The sequence below is a fragment of the Lepidothrix coronata genome, unplaced genomic scaffold (genome assembly GCF_001604755.1).
Source record: "Lepidothrix coronata isolate B3197 unplaced genomic scaffold, Lepidothrix_coronata-1.0 Scaffold43, whole genome shotgun sequence".
NCBI lineage: Eukaryota > Metazoa > Chordata > Aves > Passeriformes > Pipridae > Lepidothrix > Lepidothrix coronata.
The window spans coordinates 1,993,252-2,016,521 of record NW_016690223.1 but is presented as its reverse complement, the minus strand read 5'-3'; the positions used below and the strand labels follow the sequence as shown (position 1 = coordinate 2,016,521).

At 42.2% G+C, this 23,270-nt stretch overlaps 1 long non-coding RNA gene across 1 annotated transcript; it reads right to left on the bottom strand.

Annotated features, from left to right (window-relative positions):
* Window positions 1-945: 945 nt before the first annotated feature.
* Window positions 946-5,014, bottom strand: LOC108496786. Its single transcript, XR_001874586.1, has 3 exons — window positions 4,908-5,014; window positions 3,240-3,375; window positions 946-1,507 (listed from the first exon to the last, which is right to left on the bottom strand). It is a non-coding gene; the product is annotated as an uncharacterized LOC108496786 (long non-coding RNA).
* Between the last annotated feature and the right edge of the window lie 18,256 nt (window positions 5,015-23,270).

The following is a 23,270-nucleotide window of genomic DNA, read 5'->3' as shown; positions in this document are numbered from 1 at the left end:
AAAATTGAAAGGGAAATTTACTCATGGAGAGCAGGCTTTGCTTTGAAAAACAGGCTTGCTGAGCTCAGCCTAAACAATTTGGGATCAAGGACTCAATTCTCTGCGGAGGGGACCTCAGGCTCTTGCCCTATAAGAGATTCATGGATAACAGAAAGGCAGCACAACAGAGGAAAGCGGTACTCTGACATGACCTCTGCCAGTGACTCACTAACCATGTCAGCCAGTGGCTCAGCCACTGCCCTGGCTTGTGGGTCTGAGTTCAGTGTTTTGGGGCACATTCCCAGGTCAGTCTCTGTCCAAGGCTCTGACAGCAGAAATGCTCAGATTTCACCCCAGCTCAGGCTGCCAAAGTCATGTGGGCCTGGCAACAAAGGTCACCTGTCTGCTCTACCATATCCCCAAGACCTGGAAAGGGGAGGCGGCACCAGGAAAAATGGTGCCAAGGCAAAGGAACAGAAAAAGAGCTGGGACCTGGGGACAAGACTTGATTTCATTTCTTCCCCATTCCATGTCCTGGCCCAAGTAATGAAGTGAAGGGGACATAGGGACAGTAAAGAAATCTGAATGATGTCACTGCCACCCCCACCCCACGAAGATACTAAAAGCAATCCTGAAGAAAAAACGTTAACTGCTAGGATGTTCAATCAGCAAGCCATTACTAAAATTATAAAGAGAGAAAACTTTCCTCCGAAAGCGGCAAACACAAAGTCCTCAGAGGGATCAAACAATCAAACCCACTCTTTTGCCTGTGTTTCTTCAAGTTAGGAATGATCCAGACGTATATGGAATATTTTTTAAAAACAAACCCCTCACATTACTTAGTATGCTGCATTACTGCATGGTGAAAAAAAAAAAAAAGGCATTGTAACCAATTAGGTACTTCAATGAGAAATGGGTCTGTCTCTCCTTACCCATTTTCCCAGCAGAAGAGATCAGTGTGCTCAGGTCTGGGTTTATTGCCTTGATTGTACACGGACATTTAATCTCAGGACTGCAGCAGTACCTTTCACATCTCCTCCTCCCTTGCTCTATCTGAAGCCAAAACTCCTGGAAGGTGAAGGTCGGTCCATGTTGCAGCTACATGAAGATGTGTCTGCATTGCTTCAAATGAAGATTATAACAAAGATCATTTATCCCTTCTTTGAAGAATCTTAAAATGATAAGTGGTGAATCTGGCATTGCTTCTGCTCATGTTTAGTCCTGAGAGACTTATAAATGCCATTTGGAGGTCATCACTCTGGATAGTGTCCTCCCCAGAAACCACATTTCAGGGCCTTTTGCTTAGCCGGTGCATCAAGGTTGTCTCAGTTTTCTCAGACTTGCTAAACAAATGGGAGTTTTTCCTGCTGAGGCTGTTCTGCCTTCTGTTCTGGAAGAATGGGGCATGTGGGTAGAAGAAGTTAAGGGCTGCAGGAGTCAGACTGGGAGCTTCATGTACTGCATATACACACAAATACCCGAGAAGCAACGACCTTGGACTTCAAAATTTCAACCTGGAGGCTGCATACTTTAAAAGAAAAATAAAATGCTTTAAATTTCCAATACTCCCCTCTGTGATAGCAACCTATATTGAAGGGTCTGTGGTATTTCTGTAATGCAGGGTGATGACATATTTGCAAATTAGTGGGTGAAAGGCTCTACATTTGCAATGATATGAGAGAACACAGGACATGTGATGGAATCACTGACCAGTATCTGTTCTGTCACTCATCTTCTAGCAATAATAAATGATGGGTCTAATTCAACAACATTCACATCTAGGTTTTATCTATAGAGAAGTCTCAAAAAGTAATCTTCCATTGCCCTGCAATGAAACTGGCTGTATTTTTTGATGAACTGTGCTCTAAAAATGTGTCTGTACTTGTTATCACCATGCCTTGGTTATGAAAGCCTAATGCCAAAAAAATGAACTTGCTTACTACATTATCAGGACATGCTGGGGTTTTTTTCTGCTTTCACCATCTGCTTGCTTTCATATGCTTTCCATTACTGAGACAGCATATTACACTGCTAGCAGAATTAGGAGGAATAATTTAGCTCCCAAAACAAACATGATAGTAAATACAATGGGCAACATTCTGCTCTCTCTTCAGCCTGTAATTCACTGAAGTCTGTTTTGTGACATCTAACTGGGTCAAATTATTTTCTTAATCCTAAAGGTGCAGCTCCTATTGACTTCAGTGAGGAAATCTGGGTGTAGATGAAAGATGAAAGCATCTCACATTATGCCTAACATCTAATCTAATGGAATAAGGGGGTTTCTTCACTGCTGTGGCATGCTACACTTTTGAGCTACTTACTGAAGTAGGTGCAATCTCTTTAAGGCTTATCTAATATACACCACACATGGAAGTTGCAAGGGAAGGTCTCAACAGGCTGGCGTGCCTGCTGGGTGAGGGCAGCCAGCAACACCAGCTTCACAGAGCAAGAGGCCCTTTGAAAAGCCGGTTGTGAAAGGGTGGCTGAGGAGGGACTGTGCTCTGCACATGGGCTGGTGGAAAGAGAGGCATCCCAGCACAGCAGTCACCAGCTACTGGGGACTGCAGCTGTTTCACCCTCTTATGAAGAAGACCTGAACCCAACAGGCTCTGCTGACTGGCATGCCTTGGGAGCTATCTGATGCTGAACAGACAGCTGTACCTCACACTGGCTTGTGAAGGACAGGAGGGGCTGGACTGAAACCTGTTTGTGTTGTGTGAGTGCAGAATTTTTGTGCTGGTCCAGCAAGGCAGTGGCTCTGTGGAGCAGCCAGAGGAAAGGGAGAGCCAGCCACACCTGGAGGTACATTAGAGAGGGAGTCTCCACAGCAGAATTGGCACACCACTCCATAGTGAACACTAGAAAAGCACCAGCTACACTGTTCAGGGAGTGCAACCAGCTTCAAAGGCAGCACAGGCAGCTGGTGCAAGTGGGTAGCAGCATCACCCACTCTCACTCAGCCCTCTTCAAGAACAGGTAATGGCCTCTAAGGTTATACTTTCAGGGAGGGAACAGCTGGTGCCAGAAAAGAGACTTATTGAGGCTAACACTCCACCAGTGGTGTTGCTACTCATGTCACAGATGTATGAGTGCTTTTGAGATCGTAGTCTCACAAACCAAAAGTTTTCCTGGGATCACAAACAAGAGTGCAGGCTTTCTATTAACAAAATATAAAACAAGAGAATACCTTTATATGCTATAACATGAAAAATACAAGCATGCTAGCAATGTAGTGACTTGGCCACTGCTTTTTTTCTTACACTCAAATAAAAATACGATTTTGCTGTGTATTCTTCTCTCATCATGCTGGGGAGTCATGCACTCAGCTTCCTTGAATGCTCAAGATGATGCTGCACTCCTTAGTCTCAATCACTTCCACTAGTATCTCCACATTAGCTGAATAAAAAGAAAGTAGCAAATTGAAGAGGTTCAATCCATTGTGTAGGAAGAGCAATACAGAGAAAGACTTCAAGGTGAAGCTGAACATCTTCTCTTTATTGTGTAATTAGAGAGAACAGAGAAGCACCACTTGTTACTGGCTTATACACTCTCCATTTTGCCGTGTTTACTAAAGATTGTTTTCAGGTTTCACTGTAAAAGAACCAGGTTTATCTCTGAAATGAATTGAGCATATGGCTGCTGGTTCTTTTCATCCATACAGCAACATTTTGAATGTTCTGCATTAAATCATTGAATCATTAAGGTTGGAAAAGACCTCTAAGATTATCAAGTACAATCATTCACCTAACACTACTGTGTTTGCCACTACAACATGTCCCCAAGTGCCACATCTACACATTTTTTTAACAATTCCAGGGATGGTGACTCCACCACTTCCCTGGACAGCCTTTTCCAATGCCTGACCACTCTTTCTGTGAAGAAGTTCCTCCTAATATCTAAACTTCCCCTGGCACAACTTGAGGCCATTTCCTCTTGTCCTATCTCATTACCTGAGAGAAGAAACTGCCCCACACCTTGCTACAAGCTCCTTTCAAGTAGTTGTAGAGAGTGATAAAGTCTCCCTTGAGCCTTCTTTTCTCCAGACTAAACAATCCTAGTTCCCTCAGCCTCTCTCATGTGCCCCAGACCTTTCACCAGCTCTGTTGCCCTTCTTTGAACACACTCCAGCACCTCAGTGTCTTTTTTTTAAGTGAGGGGCCCAAAACCAAACACAGGATTCGAGATGCAGCCTCACCAGTGTGTACCACAGGGAGACAATCGCTGCCCTGGTCCTGCTGGCCGCACAATTTCTGATACAGGCCAGGATGCCACTGGCCTTCTTGGCCACCTGTGCACACTGCTGGCTCAGCTGTCAATCAACACCCCCGGGTTCTTTTCTGCTGGACAGCTTTCCAGCCACTTTGCCCCCAGACAGCCTGTAGCACTGCATGGAGTTGTTGTGACCCAAGTGCAGGACCTGCCACTTCACCTTGTTGAATGTGAACAATTAATTGGTCTCCACCAATTGATCCAGCTTGTCCAGACCCCTCTGCAGAGCCTTCCTACCCTCCATCAGATCAACACTGCCACCCAGCTTAGTTTCATCTGCAAACTCACTGAGGATATACTCGATCCCCTTGTCCAGATCATCAATAAAGATATTAAATAGGAATGGCCTCAATACTGAGCCTTGGGGAACTCCACTAGTGACCAGCCAACAATTGGATTTAACTCCATTCACCACCACTCTCTGGATCTGGCCATCCAGCCAGTTTTTAACCCAGCAGTGAGTGCACCTGTCCAAGTCAGGAGCAGCCAGTTTCTCCAGGATAATGCTGTGGGATATGGTGTCAAAGGCTTTACTAGTCCAGGCTGACAACATCCACAGCCTTTCCCTCGTCCACTAAGCAGATCATCTTGTCATAGAAGGCAATCAGATTAGTCAAGCAGGATATCTGCCTTGTTCAGGTCTTCCCCCTGAATCTTACCTATAAACACTCAACCGTCTTGTCATCGTCATTAAACTCTAGACAATCAAAACACTCCCTAACATACAAAGCTACCCCCCGGGTTCTTGTTCCTTGCCTATCCCTTCTGAAGGGTTTATAGCCATCCATTGCAGCACTCCAAGTGTGTGAGCCATCCCACCATGCTTCTGTGATGGCAACTATGTCATAGTTTTCCTGCTGCACAATGGCTTCCCCTTTCTCCTGTTTGTTGCCCATGCTGTGTGCACTGGTGCAGATGCACTTCAGTTGGACTATTGATCCCACCACCCTTTTGAGGGGAGGAGCTCTAATTCCTGTGTGACCACAAGTACTTCCAGTGTTTCTAATACCTCAATAACTCTTGCATTCTTGCTGCCGCGTGGATGTCCATCACCTACGTCTACTGAGACTGCAGACTGAAGGATCTCTCCAGCACACCTTCCCTCAAACAGTGGCATACTGCCCTCGAGCTTAGCTGTAGTGAGCCTGGTTTTATCCCCTTCCCCCTTCAAATCTAGTTTAAAGCTCTCTCAACAAGACCTGCTAACACCTGAGCAAAAATCTTTTTTCCGCTTTGGGACGGGTGTACTCCATCTGTTGCCAGAAGGCTTGGTGTCATGTAAAGTGATCTGTGATCAAACCCTCAAAATTATGCTTAACAAATTAACCCATAGTAGATAAACATAAATTAATATTCACAGTAAGTAAACTTCCTCCCAGATTTACTTGTGGTGAATAGAACTTGGCTCCAGTCCTTGAAAACCAACACTGGAAGAGCAGAGCTGAAGCTGTTGTAAATTATTGTTTGCGATGGCAGTGTCATAGACTAGATGTGTATCAATGTGAATTACTGTAAACCAGGAAGGAACTTTCACAAAATGTGCTGCTGCAATAAAGAACAGGCTTCTGCAATCGAAAAGCACAATTGACATCAAGTTCTTGATTCAATAAAACATTACTTTCTTTATGACACACGAGCTTTGCTTTCACGATATTGCTCTACACTGTTTTGTATTAGGATGTTAGAAATGTTACTTCCTTGAGCTATTTGATCCAGTCTCCCCCCAGCTGGAGAAGCTACAGGCAAAGGGAAATTAATAGGAAAATTAGGATATTGATATATAGTGTTATTGTTTTAGCAGGTTTATTTTGACTTCATAACACAAGGAAAACAATTTATCTGGAATATATATGGCTAATAGCTCCAGGAAACTTGGTTACCTAATGTAGCATCTAGCTTACTTGAAGAAATTTTAATGGATTCTTCTCTGTGACATGGTAGATCACAAAGATTGCATAAATAAGTAGGTCTAAAAATGAGAAACACTGTTGAGGATCTACCTGACAACAGACACCCATTAGAAAACAAATAACTGCTTCAACTGCCAACATGGTATAAATATTTTCTTATTGAGTTGCTTGGTTGTGGTTACTTGCAAATGAATTTGATTATTAGAAAAGGAAAGATAATAACCAGGAAATATTTGAGCTCAGCAAGTTGTATATACTTCCCTGTTGACTTCAAAATATGTCTAAACACATACAAATCAAAACAAGTTAGGGGCATCAGTGCCTTCATTATTCAATCCACTTGAGTTCATCTTGTGAACTGCAAATTAGTTCTTCACATATCTGTCATGATTAGGGTAGGTTTATGAGTGACTCATAATAATAGGTGGATAATGGAGTACACAACAAAGGACAAGGGAAAACCAAGGAGGCTGGTGTCTCTGGCATGCCTCAGGCAGGGATGGTATGTGGTAAACATGCTAGGAGCACTCCTTTCCTACAGAGGGGTGGTGAACATTAGAACAGTATTTGTACAGATCAGATATTCCCAATAAAGACCCTGAAATACCTGTTCCTCACACAAGGCAAACAGGTTTCCAAGGGAAGAATTTACTGCCTTTTTTTTTTTTTTCCATCTGGAAACCAAGCTTTAAAGAGAGAAGGGGGAGGGGGGAATGGTTAATGTTGTTTTCATTGGGATCTCACAGTAAACTTCAGTGCATAAAAGAAAAAGAAAGGGTGTAACTGAAACACTGTGTGATTCACAGATGAAAGTATGTGCCTCTATTCTCTGTCAGCCTAAGGCAGAAGATAAGGCTAAGAAAAGTTAGTGAAAGGGCTACTTAGTCTTCACTAGCACAGATTAAAGGAATTGAAAGATCTAAGGAAAACGCTGTGCTAAAAATGACTTGATTTAATCGCTTGAGTTTCACAAGTCCTTGGAAGGTACATACTGTTCAGGAAACATGGAAATAGAGATTATCATGGCAGATTAATGTTGTAGTGCCATGATGTGGTAGTTCATAAAGGAAAGAGAAAAGGCAGCATGGATGAGAGGCAATCTGCTTGAGCTGAAGTAAGTCTGAGGAAGAACAGGAAATATTGTTTCTACGGCATCTCTGATGGCTCTCAGGAAAGGGCCATCCATAATGCTCCCACAGAAATATCACATCCTATGCCTCAACTGCAGAACAAACACCACAAGCATTATTACAGCCTAAATACTTGTGGATCGGGAGACTCAGATTTCTTCACCAAAGAGCCACTGAATCAAGATGCAGAGTGGCAGTTAAGACCTGGTTTTGGCAAGCAGGGAATGCATCACACAAGAGCTATTCATAGACAGGAATTTTGCAGTGAGTGGGCATGGACCGGCTCAGTTAAAATTAAATCAAATAATAAACAAAAATAGACCTGTTACTATTTATTGAACCATCAGGAAACAACTAGTGAAAATAAACTAACCAAATAACTCAGGGACTTAATTTTAGGGGGGGCTTAAAATTTAGATCAAAGAACCTTCAAGTAAGTTGGGGAAAAAATCAACAACTTCTAGTTAAATGCTTCAGATCTAACAGGATGAATAATGACTTCAAAATGGCTGCTACTCATATGGACATCAGACACCCCAGATTACCACAGCCATCCTGAAATATAGAGATTTTCCTATATATATCCTGGCAAAAATCTCCGAGACTTTAGAGCTCTGGATTTTCCCTATCCCCACTCCAGGCAGTGAGACTGACCCCATTCCCAATACCACTGCAATGGAAAGATGGAAACAGCTTCAGCCCCTTGCCAGATCACAGATCCTAGTGTGGGGGACATGTCTCTTGCCCCAGGACCCCACGTCCCTTTTATAAAAAAGCAAAGTTAATCACCTGGAGTCTAAGTAATCAGAGCTCTTAGATGAAATGGAAAAAGAAACAGATCGGCAAAGAAAACTGACTTGAAGGTCAGAGCGTGTAGAAATACAGTGGACCTGTCGAAAGTGAAGCGTTGCAAAGAAAATTAAAATAACAAATGGCTTCTTGACTATATAAATAAAAAGAAAACAAGGAAAAAACAGAACTCCTCTGAAACAGAAATGATGTGAAGATTAAATGTAATTCAAGGATGGTTCCAAATCTAAATGAGTACTTTCCTCTGGTTTTCTGTAATGGTAGCAATACTGAATTTAATAGCAGAAAGCAGGATGCATCCTGCTTACCTGGAAGCGTAAGGTATTGTGTTCAGGAGGAGATGGAGGGAACGAGAGGAGGTCATGTCTCTCCCCAATTCTGAGTGATGCAGCACAGTAACCAGAACACCAAATGACACTGTCAAGGGGCATTGTCTCCCTGGATAACAGGACTAGTAGCACCTCCAGAAAGAAAATGAAAAGCAGTATGGACAATTTGATGTCATTTTTCCTGGGATCAGTACTGTGCAATTTGTTGGGACAATTTCTGAATAAAATAAAAATTGAGGACATGAAAGTAAATGAGGTAAAACGTAACCTGGGCTTACTGAATAATATATTCTTCTGAAGAAGGAGAGGCTGTGCTGACAGAGGTTTCTGCTGAGGAAAGTGCTGAAAGTAATGCCCATGGACTGCTCTTGTACAACAATTTTGTTAGAGGAATTTGCAAAAAAAGAAGTTATAGCAATATATAATAATTAAATATGTATTTTTATTAATAAAATGTTCTAATGTCACACATTTAGGAAGTAGTGCTAACACAGCAAAGGATTGGAATATCATGTAGAAACACCTAGATTACTTTGAAAAACAGAAATTGATTGAATTTATCTGGAAAAGCAAAGGCTGGTAACAAAACTTGCAGTTAGATGGAAAGCTGAACATTAATTAAAGAAGCTAAAATCAGAGTATACTCAGGTGCAGGGTGAGTACTTCTAAAAGATGATCATCTGCACTCCTAAGTTGTAGTAAATTAACTCAGAAATGCTATTTTTCATCCTTGAAGAAGCACCCATGCAACTGCAGCCACTGAGAACGGCCCCCTGTGGAACTCTGTACTGTTCAGGTAGTGGGTGACCCATGAGAGGAATTCAGACTCGAACAGTTGGGAAAGGACTTCTGCCAGGCCCAAAGGACTGCCTGTCCTGCGCGGGGAGTCCAGAGGAGCAGGAGCCACTCTGCTCAGAGAAAGGCAAGGCTGGGAGGAGTGAACATAGTAAGGAAGTGAAATATGAAAGTGCTGGAAGAACTCATTTTATGAAAGTAAATCAGTCATGCATGGGTCAGTGCTGGAAGGGAAGACACTCAGAGCCAGCACAACTGCATGACTAGGAGGCAGGAAAAGTCCTTTGGGATGGGGCTCAGTGCCACTGGTCTTGCAGAGCCCAAGCAGACTTCACATCCTGCAGGGAGAGTGCACAGGACCATCACAGGTTGCAGCCCCTCAGAGAGGGTGTCTCTGCAGGCTGGGAGGTGGCATATGCCACAGAGGCAGCAGTGCCCAAGCCAGAGCTGCAGTCCCTAGAGCACCCACTCTGAATTCCTGCAAAGAGACAGAAATGCTTCTGCAGAGCCTGCTCTGCTGTGGACCCAGGCCAGACCAGACACTGGCCAAAATCTCTCCTTCCCTCTCTGCCACAACAGATAATGAAGTTTAGTGCATTTATAATTTATTTTACTTGTTGTGCATACTTGCATATACTGTCCTGCAGCTTGAGTAATGTATTGGCAGCTGAACAAGGCACTTTAATTTCTCTTGACTGAGGGTTACATCCTCAGGTACCTCAAACTAGCAAAGGTATGTTAGCTTGGCCTGGCTAGAGACCTAGGCAAAAATATCTAACAGAGGAAAGAAGACACATGAAAAATACAGAGATATTGTATTTTACAATACAGAGTTTTGTGTTGTAGCTAGGAGGTGGCCTGAATGCTCTGGTTCACTGAGGGTCCTGGCACAGGAAGGAGTAGCACTTGCCAAAGGAAATGTTTTTAGTTTCCTTCCTTCTTCATGGTGCTCCAAGGCTCAAATCCCCAAATTTTCACAAGCATCCCAAAAAATGGCTGTGCAAAGCATGCATGAGTCCCTCTAGTGTTGCCAAATGCATTTGAATACATGAGAGCTGAAGCCAGCTATGCTGCTGAAACAATCATGGCTTCTGTTTCTGTATACCTTCAGCAGGACCGAAAATACTAACATTTTAAGGAGAGTCTATCAATATAGCTGTACACACACACACACGCATTCATTTAATTTAAATCTTATGAGTAGCTATATAAAACTCCATGAAAATAATTTGCCAAATTCCTACCTCCTCTTTAGCCAGGTACATGGATTTATATTTTGGACCCAATACAAACAATTGCAACTTTAATAGTGTATTATCCTTTATTATCTCCTGAACCTGACTAAGAGCATCACCCTAAAACCAACTGTATAGTTATACAGGGATAGATGCTTAATCCAACAGCCACAGCCTTTTTGATCTTTATGAAAAGCTCAGTGTAGGATGGATAGTGCAACTCTAATAAAATGTTTATAAAATGTCTTCTTTTTTTTCAAAGGCTGCAGTTTATAAAGTTTTACCAATGTATCCTTAAGACAAGAAGCCTGGCAGTCTAGAAGACACAAAATAGCCTGGCTTGCAGGAAGAGAAGAGAAGAGAGGGACAGCTCTTCATCTGCCCAGCTGGGGTGAGGTGTCCTCATCAGGGCAGGGGAAAGCTGTGGCCCTGAGAAAGTCCCAGGACACCCCTGTACTTTGGCAGGGTGCATGGTGCGGAGGCGAATTTCCCGGGACAGGAAATAGTGAAACAAGTTAGGAAGGTCTGCAATGATAACACAGAACATCATTTCTCTCTCTTATAGCTCTTTAGTAAGAGCTTTCGCTGTTGCTAACCTACATTTTTGGCCCTTGCTTTATCTAAATAAAATAAACATATGCCTTTCTTATACAATTTTATGCAGTTATGAGGCAAACAGCGAGTACTATGGCAGCAATAATCTCCTTCCTCACTGGGTTTAGAGGTGTGTTTGGGCTGTATCAGACTGCTTTCTCCATTTGGCAGCCTCTGCTGAGTTAGGAGCTTCTGGGAGACTGGAGAAACACCTTTCCAAGTTACAAGGTCCTGGCTGCAGACTATCAGCTGTGTGTACATTTGTGACATATATATTAGGATTAATCTAGTTGACTTATGAATAGAAATGCCTGTGTGTTGAAGCACCATAAGAAATGTGAGTAAGGTTTAAAAGAATATCCCCTGCTCATTGCCAAGGCTGCTACTGGCAGAAATTGAGCTGTAGATGCTGGGGAGTGTGTTCCTGTGAAGACTAGTTGGCTATTCTGCAATAAAGCCCCATCAGAGATGGTTCGTCAGGAGGTGTCTTGCACTTTGGTAACGGCAGAATGGGAACAAGGATGTACCACGACTCTTTTGCCACTGTCTTCCTTTTGTTTCAACAAGAAAGAGAGCAATAATATTAAAATGGGGAAATAAAGGGGAGTAACCTTGCTTTACATCCTTGGAATAAGGACAGAGCAAGATTTGAGGCCAACCTACTACACTACAGTAGTTTCTCAACTTCCAGAGAGTATGAAAGGATTATCCAAGTGGGAGTTTGTCACTGCCAGAAAAGAGAAAACCAAGAGGTGTGGTAATGGGTCAAGGCACAGCAGCTTTTGTCCCTGCCTTCCTGGGCGCAGATAGAAGAAAGTTCTTGAGTGAGTGTGAACACATGTGAGAAATGCATGTGTCTGCATATATGAGCATTCTGAGAGACTGAGCATGAGGCATAAAATAAAATTACCTTTCCGTTTCATATTATCTTGCACCAAATTTTCTTACATTCATTTCCTGCAATCATAGTGACAAATGTAGGGAGGAGTATTCGTCAGCCTCTTTGCGGAGACTGGGGAAATGGAAGAAGTACCTGATCCATGGAGGTTACTTCCCTATTTTTAAGATCCCCTTTATATTTTCCAAAGCAGAAAATTTTCTAGTCACCAAAGTACCCTTTTGCTTTTTTCAAAGCACCATCTCTTAATAAATATCTCTTACTGTGATATTTATTTTCCTTTTTATATTTCCCAGTCAGAATGTGCTTTCATTTCACGTGGAATGGTCACGTTGCAGCCATTCACTGGTGCAACACCCCTTGTCCATATTCAGGATTTTGGTGAAAAATTTTGTACTTCTGTGTACTTGTATTTTGCTATTTGGTTTGCTTTGTCTTTCTCCACAAGGATACTTGTATTTCACTTTCAACTAGAATTACATGACTTAGTTTCTGAAGGAGCAAAAGTTAAAATGTCGATAACATAATTCTCATACTGACGCTTGTGTCTTTCTCATGTGACCTTTGGTCTTTCTGTGAAACATTCTGAACTCCTTTTTTTCTACAGTTTATCATGACTCACTTCACCAAGTTTGTTTCACTTGGTGGAGTCTTGGGTATGTCGATTTTTGAATGAATTTTCTAATGCAGCTGCGATGTCATTACTAGTATTGCTGCACGTTAACAATCTTAAATTAGGAAATTACAAGAGAAGAATTTTCTTAACAGAGGTAAGTTCCCTTTACTACTACCCTTAATATAATTAAAAAGGGAAGAACTAAAAATAGGATGGTAAATACACAATTGAAATGTTTTCTGGACTACTGGGTTGCTGTCCCTCCTTGACACCTAGGTCCATATTTATCCCGGGCCCCCAGTAAACATTGACACACCCAAAAGACAAAGTTCTCTCACTCCATAACCTTTAAAACATATGAAATAATTCTTGCTTGTTGGTTCAGCACTGGTGAGGTCACATTCCCAGTATGTCCCATGGAGGACTTGGAACAACCAGGAACAAACCAGATGGGAGGATCTAAAGAGATCAGCTCTCTAGAAACCACAATCTGCAAGTACAGACTTAATGAACCAGGGTTGTTTAAGCCAAAAGAAAACACCAGCTAGGACACAACGGCATCCTTTAAGTACGACCAAGCTGTTGCACAGAGAAGGGAAATAATTTCTGTGCTCATGATGGACAGGAGAGGAAGTAATTGTGGAGAAGTAATGGACGAGAATGTAATTACAATAGTGACAATTTGAAAGATTTAGGTTAGAAATTAGGAAAACCATAAAGAGCATAGAGACACACTAGAAGAGATTCACTGAGGTGGCAGTGGAATTGCCATTAAAGAAGGTTAAACAGGTCAAAAGCAAACATCCTTCAGGGTGCAAAGTCTGACTTTCAGTCAAGCAGAAAACTGCTGCCTTGCTGCCACATCTAGCTCTATGCCATAAGGCATGTCTACCACAGCAGTTTCCACACAGGTCCCCATAATCCCAATACTCTGTTTCAGTCCTGCTAACTACAGAGAAAACAGTTTTCCACGTGTAACTCACCCTCTAAAGGTGAGCAACATGGGCTTTATTCACTGATAGATGTAACAACATAGATGTCAAACCTATTGGTATACAGTACACAGTACCTGTGATGTCCAAGCATCAACTGGCTCCTACCAGCATGTATTCTGTTACATGTGCCTTCCCTGGGCCACATTATTTACACAAACTATTGCATTCTGCTTCAATTTATGCAAGTGGGGAGTACTACAAAACACAGTGAGTTCAAAGGGAACACTACCATGAGCTTGAACAGCGCAAGATGTCAAAAAAAGTGTAGTCTTTATTATCCTGGGAGGCTCCTAAATGTTATCTCACTTCAGCCATGTACAGATGGCCTTTATCTACACTAAGGAGGAGTAGGGTTTTTTTCTATCAAAGCAGCAAGATGCTTCGAGGCTGTTGCTTCACTCCTAGTATCATGGCTCTAGAAGAAGCAGTAAGAGAAGCAGGACAGAGCTGCAGTTTCTTCAGTTACCTCAATGCTCCTCAGTTTCTCTGTGCATCTCTACTATGGATCTATTTCTGCATTTCTCTGAGGTGTGAAGATGAAAATTCGGGGCTACAGGATGGCTCCATCAGAGCAAGATCTGGCACTGGCTTGCTGGGATTTTGACTGTGTATACCCTGGAGGCTCTATGCCCCAGTTCCCTGGGCTGTAGCCCACAGCTTGCTCAGTTATAGGCATTAGCTGTGACTGGCTATTACACTGTGGTAGATAGAAGTAGTCCAGCTTCATTTCAAATCCTGATTTTTACATCATTGTCAAGAGTCTCATTGAACTGCCACTTCTCAGGGAAGGAAAGGGGAGTGCTTTTAGTAAGATCATCTTAATTTCTGCCCTGGATGATGCCAGCCATAGCCACAGCTTGAGACATGGTGACAACTGTGAAGTCCTTTGCTGGTCCATGGCTTGTAACAATACATAATGCAATATGTAACTCCCTCAGGCTTTATGAGGATTAATTAGCTAATGTTCATGAGGCTTTGAAGATAAAAACCACTCTGTGTGTGTCATACAGATATCAAGGATATCCTGCTCTGCAAGGCACAGTTATTCAGGTGATCCTACACAGAAAGCTATTTTTTCCTCACTTGTTCTAAACTTAAAACCTTACTGGGGAATTGTTTCACTGAAAAATGCAAGAATCTTCTTTTTCACCTCAGGCTCCCCTCACTTACAAGGGCCATGTCCCCACTGCCCCAAGACTGTCATGAACCATGCTCCTGAAAGGTTTATTTGAGCTTTGCAATACACTTTACTGCAGGAGAAATCACACTGCTGGGTTACCAAGAAAAGCAGATGCAGCACACCTAGCCCTGCCTTCCTTTTCCACAGCGACAACATGCTGTATCGGTCCAAACAGACACCTCCGTGAAGCAGCTTCTGGGGAATCAGGATGCAATTGGAACAACTCGGAAGCTCAGTTTGTGGCTGACTACTCAGGTCCAGTCATATGCAACACAGCAGTAATTTGTTTTCACTTGTCCTAAGTATATCTTCTCCAACAGCAACAGAAAACAAGAGAGGCTGTCAGGTTTGGAGACCAATTCATCTATAAAAACATGTACAAATTTCAGAGAACGATAAGGGTACCTCTCTGCAGTATCCCTTCCTAGACACACATAATGACAACCTATTTATAACATATAAGCTGCAGCTCAGGTGCCAGTGGTCTGCCACACTAGTGCTGGACACAACTCATTGCTTCTGGAATATGACCTGGCTCACCTCTGAGCTGAAATCCTTCCTTTAAAATGTAAATTAATCCTCATTCAACCTTGCATGCTTAACATAGTTGTAAATCCAAAACAACTGTCAGCTCCAAAGCTTATTAGAAACTGGAAACAATGTTTGATGAAAGAAAAAGGGGAAAAAAACCCCAAACTAAACCAAACCTAAACTCAACACTTTTCTAAGCCATCTAGTCTTAACATTCAGGGGGCCAGATTCTACAAAGCTAAGCAGGATCTGGAAACAGGCATCAGGCAGTATATTTTGTGGCATCCCTTGGTAGACAATTTGTACCAATGCCATTGTAAGTCAGAAATCTACAGTCCACCTTGACTTAAACATTTAAACCCCTTTAGTTTTCATGGGTTACTCTGAACTGCAATTGATTATTAGACTTCAAAATGGTAGAAAATGAAACTTATGGATCATTTTTTTCTAAAATATCCTCTGCTCTAGTTGGATGAACCACTATTTTCTGTAGGAAAAGCTGATTTGTTAGGGTATAACAGTTGGATGTGGTTGGATAACCTTAGAAAAAGACTACAGGTCCCATCCTCTGGAAAGAAGGATGTGGGCTTTTTAAAATTCAGGATAATTAATTTTTTCTCAATTTCCCTGGCTATAGGATTTAATATGTGTCATAGGCAAATGCATTTCATCATTCAAATAGAAGTCCACAGAAATTTAGACGAAAATATGAGATGATGTTGCCAATATTATAAATCACAAAATGATATGTAACTCGGACTCAAAACTTGTGAAAGTTTCCTGCTTTGTGTCTTTATCACCTCAATTCAACTGTTTTATGGAAAGTCACAGATGTCAGTCTCAACATACTGCACATCCAAAGGAAGAAGTGGCAACATCACCTCAAATGGCTGCTGGAAAGAGCGGTGTCTACACCACATGCATACAGTCATGCTGGAGGACTTACAAGGCTTGTAAAGCACAACTGTTTAAAAATTAGATGAAACTGCTTTCTGATTTTTCAGCTTATTTTTTGCTTAGCCTAGAGAAGAAATAGCTCTGCTTTTTAAAGGGATCTCTTCAGAGGAGTTGCTGAATTGGGACTTCAGGCAAAAAATCCTCCAGTCTTCTCTGGAGAAGAGGCTAATAAATAAGCATAAAGTTTCATAATTTTATCTGGGTAAAAGTCTCTTGACCTTCTAGTTCTGGACAAACAAGCCATGTTGCAGTGATACTAATTGAAAACTCAAGGCTTCAGCATTTTTTATAAAACTTGCAAAAATGAAAAGCTTCTTGCTATTAATAATTAGCTGTACAAATAAATTCACACAAGAGAAGTAGCAGTAGCTACCGCAGTAGCTGCAGAGAGTTAGACAGATGACCACTGACTCTGGCTTATTGTTTATTTCACAAAGGGACTACCATGTGTTCTCTCAGCCAAAATGACCCAGATAAGGCAAATCTGCATTTTGTAACCATAACTGACTGAGACGCAAAGCTAGTAATCCCAGCAGGGCTGCTTCAGCTACAGCAGCATTCCTCTTGCAGTTTCTGGTTTTTATTCCTCTGCCATTCACATCTTTTCAGCTCCAAAATGCTCCCTATTTTTAGTACATGATTTGAATTAAAAATTAAACAAAACGGGAAATAGCAGACTGGAAATCACTGTCCCTAAGCACTGTATAATTGCCGATGCACTACATGTCTCAGCCTCTTCTCTTTCCACCAAGTTGAATGCAAGTTTAATAGATCTTCTCTCCTTGCTCCTGTACTTGTCTATTGTCCTTGTTTTGCTCAGTGTACTTGGTTCCTTCCTTTGCTTTTATCTTCTCTTAGTTTCTTATTATTTTCTTTCTCATAACATACTTGCTTTTGGGCTAATTCCTAATATGTTTGCACCAATTGAAGCTCCTACTGACTAAAATGCTGAGGAGCAGCCAGGGACAGGAGAGGACTGGGAAAGACTGGAGAAAGAAAATTACTTTATATTGATGAAAAATTTAAGTGGCACAAATAAAAAACAAATCTGAAGCATAAAGCTTTTACCAGTCCAGATCCGCTTAAAACTGAATAGAAAATAAAGTCTTTGCAAGAGGGCATGAGGATACAATCACTGTCTATTTCTTGCTGTTATTTATAAAGCACAGTAGCATTGTCTGGTGATGCACAGGTGAATAAAAGGGGAAAAGTTTAAAATATGGAAATGTAGAGTAACTTCCTGGAGCAAGCAGTTATTCCATCAGTATAAATGCCTTCAAAATTGGGTCCACATTCTGAGAGATTACTAGTATTAGAGTCTGCTCCAGAGATCTCTGAAATCAGCAGAGATCTTTCAGTCAATTTTATCTGGCTTTTGATTAGCCTCTTAGGTTAGACTAAAAACATGACAAGGAACAATAGAGCTGATAAACAAGGAACAGGGAAGGAAATGTGTTCCAGAATATTACAGATAACTCTCATTAATTCATGAGAATTATGATGTCAAATCCCAAATAGCTGCAAAATGGTTTGGCTAATATGTTCTTTCTAATCCCTACTTTATTTTAAAGTGGAATCTTTACATGAGTGTCACCTAAAAGATCTTCACTGCTTAAATTTGCTACAATAGCCTTAAAATTACCACATTATTAGAATCCAAGACCACCAAAGTAAATCTGCAAATAGCTTTGCCCAGAAACGCCACTGGTTACATCTCTCCTGGCTACAAAAATCACTAAAGTTCAGACTCAGGGTCCCTGGATCACAGAGCTCATCACAACCACACATTCTGGCAGCTGGTGCATGCAGTGTTTTGACAGGCTGGCTCCCATCTCCCATACCTCTTGTCTCTGCATGCAGGAACCTTTGAGGATATGCTGCTTGGACATGTCATGCACTGAATCTCCAGTATGGCCTCTGACAAGCATCCTGTTCACTTTGGACTCTCATTACACAGATGGTCCTTTCCGTACAGGTACCCTGTTGCACAGAGGTGCCCGAGTGAGAGGTTAGCTCAGAGCAATTTTCCTGAATATGGTTCAGCTTACAAGCCACTCCTGTATGTCAGGACTCCTCCATTACCCTATGTCTCAGTCTGAGGAGACTGGAATGTTTGCTAAAGAGGATGAGTTATAAGATAGACCAAACTCCTCTCTCTCAGCAGTTGTAAATTCAAAATTAAGGGGCTTTAATCGAGGAAGTGTGGAAAAAACCATAAGAAATAACAACCCTTTATTAAAAGATATGTGTATGTTGGCAAAACCAGTAACAGAACACAAAAAAACTGGACAGTGGTCCTAGAAAAAAAAAAAAAGGTCTGAATGAACACTTCTCTGTCCTTTAGCGCAGCCCTAATCGTGGCCTGCAGGGGGCGCTGTTGGATCACTGGAGGTGCAGGGCCTGCAGTTCTCTGTCGTGGCCAGCAGGGGGCGCTGTTGGGTTCTGGCGGTCACCGCACGGGGAGAGGGGTCGGGGGGGTTGGTCTCGGGTCACGGGAGGAGCCAAAAAGAAGATGGGGGACCCTTCCCTCAGTGGAAGGAAGGGGTAAGGAAAAACAGTTCACCCCCCAACAGGTGTCACTGTTCCCAGATGGTAGTGTTCCAAGGCTCTCCTCTCTTCTCCCAGCAAGCACAGACCTCTCTGATGAAAAGAAGAAAAACAACCAGTAGGTCCCGGCAGGAGACACGAGGCAGTGGCGGTGCAGGGCCAGTGGTCAGGCCTCGCCAGGACGAAAGAACCAGAAAAAAAACCTGGCTTCCAGGCTTTTCCTCCAGAAATGCCTGGATACAGTCCCTGTCTCCGTCCTGATGAGAGAACTCCGGGGCCTGACCTGTCCTCTGCCAGCCCAAGCCTCTGATGGGCCATCAGCTAGGAATGTAGTTCGGCTGGCTACATCCTTTGTAAAGCTAATGACCTCCCCTTCCCCCCTCCCATTCCAACTCCGTTTTTTCTTACAGTGAAGCAGGGAATGGAAAAATTCACCTCTCAGATTTATAACCTATAACACCCTAGACAACACAGCTACCCTCAACTTGGCAAAACCCAGCATGGAGAGAAGAACACCATCAAAAAAGATGCTTTTGAAAGTCTGGGACACACCATTCCACCCAGTGTATGCCTATACTTACTACAGCTTTGCAAATTTCAGTAGCAGCAGCATACACTTATCAGCGACCTGTTACAGTCTGCCAAGAGGAGCCTATGCCAAGTGGTCATGGTTTAAGAATTGTATTCTTCCATTCAGTGTTTCCACTGAAACCACTCCAAACCATGCACCACTTGCTCACTCAACCCTTTGCCTTCCTCTCCCCTGTGGTGGGCTGGAAAGGAGAATTGGAGGCACAAAGGGCAAAAATCATGGGTTGAGATAAGAACAATTTATTGGAAACAGGTATGAGATAAGAAAACTAACAGTGACAGCAATAATATTAAGAACACAAGTGTACAAGGTAGGTGAGCGATTCACATGCCAGTGCTCACCACTGTCCCACGTGAAGACCAGCTATGCCTGACTGCCATCATGCTACCCCTACATGGAAGAGACGCCTTCCCCTGTTCTTGGAAAATGATGTGAGGTGGTATAGAATAACGTCCAGGTCCTAGCCATGCCCCCTCCTGGCTACTGAAAAAATCAACCCTGTCCTGGCCAGAACCAGGCATATGAAGTGTATACAAAAAATAAAATAAAATAATACAGAGCTTTGCCCCAGTTCAGGGGGCCTGGGGAACATTCAGACCACTTCGCATACTATAAAATATTGACAATAACCAAGATATTTTTTGTCAGTAGCTTCTGGCCTCTTTTTCACAAGCCAGCACCTCTTCTTGCTGCACATAATACCATGAAGAGGATGAGAGTACCAGGCTGTCCAGCTTCTCACACCGGAGGTGCTCACAGTCACCGTAACTGGAGCTCAATCCTGAGTGCCCTACTAAAGAGGCAGCACATTAGCAGGAACGTTCAACACCTCACAAAGTGGGTGAGTGTTTCTCGTTGCCTCTGAAGGCACATTTGGAAGGTATGGATGAGTTGGGTCAAGCCAGCTTGGTGTTGCTAGCATCCGTATCACTCTTAGGACTGGGACTTGGGCACTGTCCATCTTCCCCACACCAATACAGGTTTAGCTGCTTGCAAACACTGCAATGAACAACCAAATATGCAGAAGTGACAAATTCAAGTGGGCTGCTGTGAAAGGGTGGGCTCAACTTGAAGCTGATGAGGTAGTATAAAGGTAGTCAGAGAGACCCTTCATCTGCTTAGCCTTTTAAAGGCAAAGCATGTGGTTCATAAATTCCTGATGGGTTTGGTAATAGTGTGTGAATATCCCTTTTATTTCAGTTGGCATACGCAGATCACTGCATATACAAAGTACATGGAATGACATACTCTGCATGCTCAGAAGTTATTTTCCAAACCTGAGTATCTTGGTCACATGAAAAAGTCAAGGTATAATAACGTGTACAAGGTGTTTTGGCCATGTGCTAAGGCCATAGCCCCAGTCTGCCAAGCCTGCCACACATGAACATCCCTGTGATCCCAGGAATAGGGCCTTTACTTGAAGAAATAGCATATTGCACACAAATAACTCTTCTAATTTTGACAAAGAAATTAAACTGAAAGTTAAAATTAACAGATTAAATTTGAGAAAGAATTAAACTGGGATGGAAGGAAAAAGAGGGTTAGAGGATGTTCAAGAAGGGGAATGACCAGAGCACCTCCCCTAGAGATGGGGGGGTTATTGCCAAGTTCCGTTGGTGAAAGTGTCATTGCACAAAGTGAAGTAATGGTGTGAGAAGCTCATGATTTATACAGAAGCTAAGCAAAAAAACTCTTTTTCCAAATACTGGTTCTTAAGGACACTTCAGTGCCAAGGCAGCCTCTACACTGTGGGCATAAATACTTTGCAGTGAGCCCTTCCATCTGGTGCCTGGGTTACTGGGGTGGCTTTCCACAACCATCTCTGGCCTTCTACATGCCCAGTTTTTTCTTTCCATTGAAAGTAACATGTGAGGGAGGAGGAGGTGTTGGATCTGCAGCTTGTACCTGTGCATGGGGCCCACATGTCCTCAAAGCAGACACAGTTGTAATTCAGCAGAGCAGCCTTGGGGGTGTGGAGTACATGAGCTGCTGGCATCTTGACTTGGGCTATTTCTAGAGCTACAGAAACACCATAAAGACAGAAACAGTTCAATGCAAGATTGCACAGAGTGGTATTTGATATGCAAGATTTGAATCATAGAATCTTTAAGTCTGGAAAAGAACCTCTAAGATTATCAAGTTCATTGATCTATATTCCTTAACAGACGTTCCATGGTCACTCTAAAATGGCTCCTTACAAAATCACTTGTGCATGAAGCAGTTCAGAAACACTAGTACAGTGTCCAGGGACATGAGGTGTAGCAGGACATATTTCACTTTTTGTAGAGGTACACGAAGGTAAGTGAACCTATCACAGTGGAGAGTTCATGTTTGTGTTTATCCATACATAATGTTATGGACCATACAGGGGAAGAAAAATGTTTTGAGTGGGGAAATGAATAAAGAAGGAAGTGGTTTTACAGGAGAGGAAGGAGTATGTTTGCTTTAGTATCACCTACCGAGGGCCAGTGCATGAGTACCATAAGACAGGACCAGGCAGCTCCTTCAGTCTGCTGAGCCCTAAAAGCATGGGCACAGCTTCTGCAAGGCATCCCAGTCACACTTCACAGGCTCAGCACCCCTGCCATCAGTGTTAGGTTGTGTCTTGGGCTATCTCTTTCCTGCACCTTTCCTTACAAGGGACATCCACAAGGAGGATTAGAAAGAAAAGCTCATTGGAAGCCTTGCAGAGGCAAGGAGAAGGACCTTTCCTGGGTTCTGGAGTGTTGAGGAGCTTCTCTGGGGCTTCCAGGCTATGTGATATGTCCTGCAGTACAGTCCCTACACAGCTACCTCCAGCTTTACTTCAGGTCCCTCCACAGAGCAGGGACATGCAGACAACGCCTTCTAACCATGGTGCTGCTGGCCAAGAGATGAAATGTTCTCAATGCACCAGATCTCAGCCTTGTCCCCAAGGCAAAGACAGGCACAAGAACAAGGAAAAAGAAAAGCACAGGGTGATAAGGCCTTAATTAGTGCTGCTCCCTCATGGCACCTGAGGCGATGGCTGAATTTTACTGCTGAGCTGTCAAAGATGTGTAAGTACCAAATCCACTTCTAGATATTTAGGTTAGACTGGTCTGGTCTGATTTTCATAAGTGGAAAGTATGTAGGACTCCCACTGCAACTCAACACATTGCACCATTTTTTAAAAAAAAAGATTCTGTGTTTCTCTGCTTTCAAGATATTCACTCACTCTTCACCTTTTGTTTTATGTTTGAGATGTCTTTTGAATAATAAGAGAATATATCAGCTGGATTTTTCCTATTCTTTAATGTGTTTTGACTAGTATTCTTTCCTATTCCTGTAAAAGCAATGTTAAAGGGACAAATCTGGCAAACAATTCAGGTAAAAGATGCTTCACATAGTCAGAGATCAGCAGGCATATTTTTAAGGGCTTTCTTTTATAATTCCTTCCACTGAAATGTCTTTAAACACAAATGAGTATGTCCTGACAGTATTTTCTAACTGAACAAGGAAATATTATTGTATTAAAACACCAAAGCCTGGAAGTAACATTGACAGGAAACAGATACAAACACAACTGCAATGTTACTGAATGAAAAAATGTAAAAAGTAGAAAAACCAGCTAAGTAAAAGACCTGAACTCAATTTTCTAAGGTGCAGTGTCACAAGAAAAAGAGAATAGAAGCTTTAAAATTGTTGTCCGATAAGATTGTTTCTCATAGAACAGAAATACAGAGAAATCTCTATTTCAGAATTCATTAGGTTGAAATTCAGTACTCCAGCTCTCTGCTTCACAGTAGTAACCTATTTGTTATCTTTTTTTTATACATACTGTTCTTTTTTTGTTTAGTACATTTTTTTAAATTATTATTTTCAGTGCATAAACTTTATGGAGTTGTTCCTTTTAATGTGTTTTATGTCAAAATATTGTGGGTT